We start from the raw sequence: 9,315 nt of genomic DNA on the forward strand, positions 1-9,315 counted from the left end.
TAAGTTTTGTTGCTAATGCACAAAAGAATACCTGCAGTGGTACTTCTGATTAAAAAAAATCATAAAATATGTATGTGGGGTAATCAGGTTGTTAGCTTATACTTGTTGCAAATCTGCAACGCCTGCCTTGAGAGGGTTAAGCTTGTGGTGCTAGGTGTCAAGAAACTAGCATTTTTTTCCTGAAACATGAATTAATTAGCAGAGACATTCACTTTAAAAAAAAGCCAGTTTATAGAAATTACTAAGCAAAAAAAAACACATTTTCTTCTTTAACCATCTCTTAAGCAATGCGTTTCACTAAGGGAAGACAGAAGAAGCAACCAACAGTTACAACGAGCAAAACTCATAAAGCACATTAGCACGATGAGGGAGACAACAATCTGGTGGGGAGTAGGTGCTAAAGCTGGTCCTTCAATACTGTGGCTGATGAGTATGTGACAACGGAAGCCCAGGAACACAGAGCCACTCAAACCTTCTACTTGCAAGGGGAAGAAGAAGCAGTGGTGTGTGTTCAGAGCAGTTAATTAGGAGACACATTGAAGGAATCTGTCATTTCAGTCAACCTCACCATAAGCTTTCAAGATTGCAGCCATGTGGGGGGAAAGTTTAAAACTAAACATTTATAAATATGTATTCTTGCAATGATGAAAAGGAAATGTGCCCAGCTCGGTAATGCTGCAGGCTCAAGCAGTGTATACTGTGTTACAATAAATTCTGAGTTTTGTTGCACAATCATGAGCACATTCATCATACATTACACTCTCCATATATATTCGATCTCCATTACCTGTGCTCCCTTCCAAAGATTCCCTGCTGCTGTGGCTGATTTGCCCTATAGAGTCCAGGCCTCCTCGCTCAGTGGGAGGATAAGAAAAAAAAGCAGTGCAAACCTCGTCATTTGTCTGCTATATATAATTCTTTAGTGCTGGGGTCTTTTATGACCCCAGCAACATTCATAGGGGACAATAAAAGGAAACGGTGGGATGCTTCTCTCTCTCTCCTCCCCATGGCACTCTTTCATCTCCCCTTCCTACAAGGCTGATTCACCACTGGTGACCCCTGCGGCTGCCTCGTTGAAAATAGACAACAAAGTGTCTGAGATGAAAACTGGTGGGCAGTTGCAGGCTAGATTGCCACTCAGCTTCAAGTTGCCTGGGCAGTGGCAAGATCTCTCTCCCTGAGCTTAGCTGACACATCCATTTGTCTAGCTTGCACTGTATAAGGGAGCAGGCTGGTACTTTCATGCACCCACAGCTGTGAGTATAAAACACAAGACAATGTTTAAGCTGCAAAATGCATCTATCCTGTAGAGTCACATTTAATCGATTAGGCAGTTTAAACTGTAAACTTGTTTTAAATCTGTAATCTAACTATGCATCATAATACAGGTCTGGTTAAGGGTGGAGTTGAGGTTAGGGTTGGACAAATATGGAAGGGAAAGCAGAATCTATTTATCTGACAAATTATCAGCCCTGCTGGTGGAAAATAACATTCAAGATGTTTGTGCTTCACCCTTGGTGAGTGAAAACCTGAGTGTTTTATTAGCAGTAATTAGGCGGTATGTGGCTGCTAACCACCTAGCTAGCATTAGCTGGTAACTTAGCCACCTGTTGTTCAATTATGTTCACTTCTGGCTCCAAGAAACAAAACAAAAAGGGTCAAAACTTAAATGTTGACAGTTAAAAATTGAAAACCACTGCAAGCTAGCTTTGCCCATGGTTCCAGCCCTTGGGCTATGCATAGCCAGTTGCTTGTTTTACATTGTCTGAAAAGGAAAAAAGCTCCTCTGCACCTTTTCATGAAAATGAATGGCATTGCATTCAGTATTGGCAGGACCGTGCTGCTCTATAGCGCAGGCCAAAAAAGAACTACCGTAACAGTGTTTTTCCATTGATTGTTCTGCAGATTTCATTCAAACGAGGTCTCCGGTATGTATTGCCTCCTGGATACAGTCACATGCATATGTTTCACTAGAGACCACATGTGTGTCAGTTATGTTACCAAACCTATCATCATTATGATCATTTAAATGTAATCAATACATAGTGTGGCACTACTGAGACTATTCTCCACTAAAAACCAGTATTCTTATTGCACTTGGCTGTTGCTGAGACCCATGTTTGTATCTTTACAAACCAGAAATGGTCTGCTGAATTAATAAAGAACCCCAAACATCTTAGTTTGTGGTATTTCACTTGAAAAGTGCTTTATTTAGGAATTTACTTCCTATGGGGACGATAGTTACTTGAACAAATAAAGATCTTGAAGTGAGACACAGGGTAACATCAAAAGGCCAGACAATAAGCCAATAATCCAGAGCTCACAGAAGCAATACTGTACATTAGTTTTAGCTTTGGGGCTATAGAGAAATTCCTATTTTTCAGGGGTAAATTCAGTTTTCTTAGACTGTAGCTCAGGAGGTAGCATAGGTTGTGAAGTAGTCAGACTCAACAATCAAGGAAGGTCCCAGAACCATCCCATCACATCTGGTAGAGACTGACTATAAATAGGGCCATCAATTTCCCTCCAATTGCCCAGCCAGTACCACTCACTCAACTGAGGGATCTAAAACTCTACACAGATTATCTAAAAACACAAAACCTCTACACACTTCTAACATGCACATTTACACAACTAAATGGCATTACTAACGAAAGGAAGGACATTAAACAAATCCCTTTAAACCTTAACACAAACAAAAGGAAGCATCTCTCTGGAAAAAGAAACCCCTCCACTTGGTTTGACTTTAAAATGAGGAAATGCCAGGCAGGCATTCCCCCCCCCCACCTGACCCTTATGAAGACTGAAAAGAAACAAAGTAAGTGAACAAATGACTTAATCTGTAACATAATAAAATATAAAGAAACATAGCTTAGTATTTGTCTTAATTTGCAGAATGTTTGATTTGCCGGCAACAGAACGCTTACACAAACAAACCCGGGATAGTGAGTGAAGCAATGTTACTTGACAAATAGCAAATCATAGCAAATACATAGAAACTAGTGATGGTGAGATGAAGCCTCATGATGAACTGAAGCTTTCCACCCAATTGGTCGACTCATGGTTCGAAGCATTATGATGATTCATTTGCTCTACTGCGCCATCAAGTGGACAATTAAAGTGAAGCGGGCTCTGTGATTATAATGATGTGTAAACCTCTAAACTGAATAAATAAATTGTTTTCATGGTTATTTATCCCGAATATTGTCTCAGTATGTCTGATACAAAAGAGAAAGTGGAAACTATTAGGACAGAGTTTTGGTATGATTGTGTAACTGTTAGCCTCAGACAGTCAGTCAATAGTACGATTCAGATCATAGATCAGTACATTTGCATATTTGTATAACTATAAAAAGAAAGCTGAAACTTTCGAGACTTTATCTAATGTGTAAGCATCACAGCAGATACCTTTGTGTCAACATAGCTGAGGCTAAAACAGAAAAACGATTTTATAAAAATATTCAGCAGTAGATCAAAACCGAAAGAAAACCATTAATCAACAAATAAACATTACCTGATGCTGCTGAATTGAAGCAGAGCAAATTACAGAGGTTTTATTAGAGACACACCTTAGCGTTTTGCAATTTTGCATAATGATAAAAAGTTTAAATTATTTTAGTAGCCTATTGAACGGCAGAAATTAGGTTTTCTTTTCGGAAGTATTTAAAAGGGAAAAAACAACGGCTGACAGCGCTGTAAAAAACGGAGGTCTTATGCATAACAAACAAGCGAATAATGCAGAAAACAGATTTTTAGACGGGAAACTGTTCTTGAAGGTGTGTGTGTGTGTGTGTGTGTGTGTGTGTGTGTGTGTGTGTGTGTGTGTGTGTGTGTGTGTGTGTGTGTGTGTGAGAGAGAGAGAGTAAGCTGTGCATGAAGTGTGATTTTATCCTGGTGGAAGCAAAACAGCAAAAGTCAGAGGAAATCCATGACGATGTTTATGTGAAGTGTAGTTTGGATCTCCTTTTCTGCTGGTTCGGTCAATATTGTTTGAAGAGAAATAAAACCTGCAGCTTCAGAATCAGCGCAAAAAAGGCGTAAACACGAAGCATGGACCCGCAGACGGATCAGAATCAGTGAACTGTCGGCTTTCAGCCCCGACCGTGTCCGTGCTGTCTGGTGAGAAAGGCGACATCTCACTGATTCTGATACGTCAGCGGTCCGCGCTTAGTGTTTACAGTGGGGCAAAAAAGTATTTAGTCAGCCACTGATTGTGCAAGTTCCCCCACCTAAAATGATGACAGAGGTCAGTAATTTGTACCAGAGGTACACTTCAACTGTGAGAGACAGAATGTGAAGAAAAAAAGAAAAAAAAAATCCATGAATCCACATGGTAGGATTTGTAAAGAATTTATTCGTAAATCAGGAAAATAAGTATTTGGTCAATAACAAAAATACAACTCAATACTTTGTAACATAACCTTTGTTGGCAATAACAGAGGTCAAACGTTTACTATAGGTCTTTACCAGGTTTGCACACACAGTAGCTGGTATTTTGGCCCATTCCTCCATGCAGATCTTCTCGAGAGCAGTGATGTTTTGGGGCTGTCGCCGAGCAACACGGACTTTCAACTCCCGCCACAGATTTTCTATGGGGTTGAGGTCTGGAGACTGGCTAGGCCACTCCAGGACTTTCAAATGCTTCTTACGGAGCCACTCCTTTGTTGCCCGGGCGGTGTGTTTTGGATCATTGTCATGTTGGAAGACCCAGCCTCGTTTCATCTTCAAAGTTCTCACTGATGGAAGGAGGTTTTGGCTTAAAATCTCACGATACATGGCCCCATTCATTCTGTCCTTAACACGGATCAGTCGTCCTGTCCCCTTGGCAGAAAAACAGCCCCATAGCATGATGTTTCCACCCCCATGCTTCACAGTAGGTATGGTGTTCTTGGGATGCAACTCAGTATTCTTCTTCCTCCAAACACGACGAGTTGAGTTTATACCAAAAAGTTCTACTTTGGTTTCATCTGACCACATGACATTCTCCCAATCCTCTGCTGTATCATCCATGTGCTCTCTGGCAAACTTCAGACGGGCCTGGACATGCACTGGCTTCAGCAGTGGAACACGTCTGGCACTGCGGGATTTGATTCCTTGCCGTTGTAGTGTGTTACTGATGGTGACCTTTGTTACTTTGGTCCCAGCTCTCTGCAGGTCATTCACCAGGTCCCCCCGTGTGGTTCTGGGATCTTTGCTCACCGTTCTCATGATCATTTTGACCCCACGGGATGAGATCTTGCGTGGAGCCCCAGATCGAGGGAGATTATCAGTGGTCTTGTATGTCTTCCATTTTCTGATGATTGCTCCCACAATTGATTTTTTCATACCAAGCTGCTTGCCTATTGTAGATTCACTCTTCCCAGTCTGGTGCAGGTCTACAATACTTTTCCTGGTGTCCTTCGAAAGCTCTTTGGTCTTGGCCATGGCGGAGTTTGGAGTCTGACTGTTTGAGGCTGTGGACAGGTGTCTTTTATACAGATGATGAGTTCAAACAGGTGCCATTCATACAGGTAACGAGTGGGGGACAGAAAAGCTTCTTACAGAAGACGTTACAGGTCTGTGAGAGCCAGAGATTTTCCTTGTTTGAGGTGACCAAATACTTATTTTCCACCCTGATTTACGAATAAATTCTTTACAAATCCTACCATGTGAATTCATGGATTTTTTTTTTACACATTCTGTCTCTCACAGTTGAAGTGTACCTCTGGTGCAAATTACTGACCTCTGTCATCATTTTAGTGGGGGAACTTGCACAATCGGTGGCTGACTAAATACTTTTTTGCCCCACTGTACGTCTTTGTGCAGAATCGGTGTACCTGCTCTCATTTACTGTTTCAGTTGTTTGGTGGTGGTTGAAATGTAGTAATATTTATATTAAAAATCGATTCAGGATTTTAATGAATCGATATCACGTTATCCAAGCTAGATTTTAATCGATAATCAAAACCTTCCCCTAGTAACTGTGTAATCATGCTTATGTACATCTGGATAATGACACAAACTAGTGTTTGGCGCTTCACTTTTTAATAAAGTTTAGTACAGGGAGTCAGCGTGCTCATTAATAGACACTGAGGAGTGGAGGCCTGATGTAAAATGGTAAATGGCCTGCATTTGTATAGCGCTTTTCTAGTCCTTAAGGACCCCAAAGCGCCTTACACTACATTCAGTCATTCACCCATTCACACACTGGCGATGGCAAGCTACATTGTAGCCACAGCTGCCCTGGGGCGCACTGACAGAGGCGAGGCTGCCGGACACAGGCGCCACCGGGCCCTCTGACCACCACCAGTAGGCAAACATGGGGTTAGTATCTTGCCCAAGGATATTTGGCATGCAGCCAGGATGCAGCCTTGGGATCGAACCACCAACCTTCTGATTAGTGGCTGACCTGCTCTGCCACCTGAGCTACAGCCACCCCACGAAGAGGAAATGCTCAAGTAACTATCGTTCCTAGTCTTTCGTTTTCTGTCACTGTGCCTTTCCTGTGCTCCTAGCAACCATGATACTAACAGCTGGAAACGTTTCATACAGCTTTGTTTAACAGAAATGAAGGAGAAAATCGTTTGTTCATTTCTTTGTTTGTTTCTACATGAGCTTTGATCATTCTCTGTAAGATTAAGGTCAGCTATTGAACGGTGTATATTTTAAAGTAAAGGCTTTAAAACCAAGTTAGTACAAACGTCACTAATGTCACATACACTAACAGTAATGTTTTAATGTTCTTCGTTATTAAACATTTGCACATAAATAAGTGACATAATATTCAGTATGTCAACAATGGACCATTCAAAATGGTCCATTGTTGTTTTGTTTGTTTGTTTACATGTCTTAAAGCTATTGTACTGTGAGAGCTTTTATGTTTTTTTTTTGTTTTTTTTAAAAAACGGTAATTTCATTCATTTGCTCAGTGGGGGACTGTAGCTCAGGAGGTAGAGCAGGTCATCCACTAATCAGAAGGCTGCTGGTTTACTAGAGCATGAATGTTAGACAGAAAGCACTTAAACAGAGAAAAAAGTGGTTGAATGACATTTTGTATGAAGCACTTTGAATTGCTAAGGTAGAGAAGAAAAGCGCTATATAAGAACTGCCTATTTACTGTTGCAAACAGGTAGAACACAAAGCTCTCTCTTTCAAAGTAGGCCTAAACATGTTAATAGATGTTGTCTTTCTCCACTTTTCACTCATTTTGTTATGTTGGGTTTTTCATGGTATAGCTCATCAATTTGATCCCTCTGTAGTTGAGCTCACTGGCACATCACTCTTGTTCTTGGAAATCAGAGCCAGTACACTTCCCGATTCTTCAGGCATCCTCTTACTCGCAAAGATTACGTTTAAAAAAAAAAAGAAAGTCCACCACCATCTCTTCTAGACATTCCCATACTTCTACAAGTATGTCATCCTTATCATAGCTGCCCTCACATCATTCTTACTAATCCTTTGCACTTCCGGCTTCAATAACTGTCCTCAATCCATTCTCCTCTTCCTCATTTTCTACATTCATCAGCTCCTCAGAATACTCCTTCCATCTTCTCAACACACTCTTCACTTGTTAGTGCATTTCCATCACTATTCTTAATCACCTTAACCTGTTGCACATCCATTCCAGCTCAATGTCTCTGCCCAGCCAGTCGATCCTTTTCTCCTTCCTTAGTGTCCAGCCTTTCATATGGCTCACTCCCTTTCTTTTGTCTTTCCCACCTCTCTCTTTGCCGTATTGTTAGCCTCCCAGTACTCCTGTCTACATTCTTCCTCTCCTTGACTATTCAGCTTTTTCTTTGCTAACCTCGTCCTTTGAGTACTTTCCTGTTCAAGAATAAAAGTCTAAGTATTTAGACAGTTTCTCTGTCTTTCTGATTTATGAATTCCATACAATCACACCTGGATACAGACAGAAAAACACACAGAAGGTGCCCTTTTATCGTCCAATTATTCTGAATATCAAGATGCTTATCTGAGAGCAGAGATAAAGTAAGCATAAGTGCATGCAGTGTTTCGGTATGCAGAGTGGTCTAAATCCATCTGGTCCTCTGCAGCGGAAGATAAGAATCTCCTTCATGAATAAAGATGTTTGGGCATCCTCTCCTTTCTGTGTTCAATGTGCACTTGTTACAGGAACCATTATTTATAGTCCCACTAAGGCCTGCAGTGGTGAAAGTGAGTCTCATGGGGGAATTGGAAGTGGAGCCATTGCTACCTATAGTAGGAAAGATATACCACCTCACCCCCACAGAACTTCATGCAGGAAATGAACTCATAAATCAAGCAGTAAATTGAGTGTAGGGCTGTGCTTACTCATCTCAAGAGGTCTGCTCCTCTTCCTCCACACACCCCTGCTCCTTTTTTACTGCATGACTAATGCAACACCACAACTTCTCTGCCCCTGCATGTGTGTCTCTCTCTCACACACACTCTGATAAACTCTCATCAAAAAGTGTGGATTTTATTTTCAAGTAAACATTGTAACTCTGGCCTGGAGGCTACAGTGAGTGTAGGAGCATCTGAAATGGTGAGGGGGGAAACAGAAAAGTGAGATTAGCAGGGATTTGGGTCCACGAGCAAGCATCAGCGTCTTGTCCTACAGCTGAACTCCGACACCTCATTGTGATGCTACTGGTGAGAGCTTGCTGTCTTTACCCGGGCAAAGCCTGCAAGGAGACTCTCTCCTGCTCGCCTCAGGCTATCCTGACAGTCACAGGCCCTGTCCGGAGGAATTAAAATCTCTATTTATCAGGACTCGACTGAAGCTGTCCGGGGACTGACTGGGGAAATGGCACACAGCACACAGGCAGCCTATTCCAACAGTGGGACTCAGATGGAGAGTTCAACATGCTGCGATGTGTCCGTGAAGATTGCTTCTTGACAGCACACTCATTACAACTTCATACTTTGTTTCACTCTTTAAGTAAACTGTGCCACTGCCAGCACCAACCTGAATATGAAGCATTCTTTAATCTTATGTCTAAAAGAAACATAGAAAGAATGACTGGCGTTTTTCCCTTGAACACAAACAGTGCGACCTGCATGTGCAAGGACGTGCGTGTGTGCGGGTCCGACCTGCTGAGTTGTTCTTCCTTATTAATGCTCAGACTGTGTCGCCTCTTCTAGCTGCTCTCCATCACAGCAGCAGTGGGCAACATTTACTCTGACAAAGAGGGAAGGAGGGAGGAACCTCCACAGCTGCTCCACAATAGAGTCAAAGCGCCTGCATAAGCACAGATCAGTTCTCTACTGACCTCTGCTGGCGAGACGATGCGGTAAATAGTGTGACCCCTATAATCGAAATGGACTGAAAGATGTTAGAGGTTCAGTTTATTA

This window comes from Rhamphochromis longiceps, linkage group LG23 (genome assembly GCF_057381845.1).
Source record: "Rhamphochromis longiceps isolate RC_006_pf linkage group LG23, R_longiceps_female_GT1.1, whole genome shotgun sequence".
Classification (NCBI taxonomy): domain Eukaryota; kingdom Metazoa; phylum Chordata; class Actinopteri; order Cichliformes; family Cichlidae; genus Rhamphochromis; species Rhamphochromis longiceps.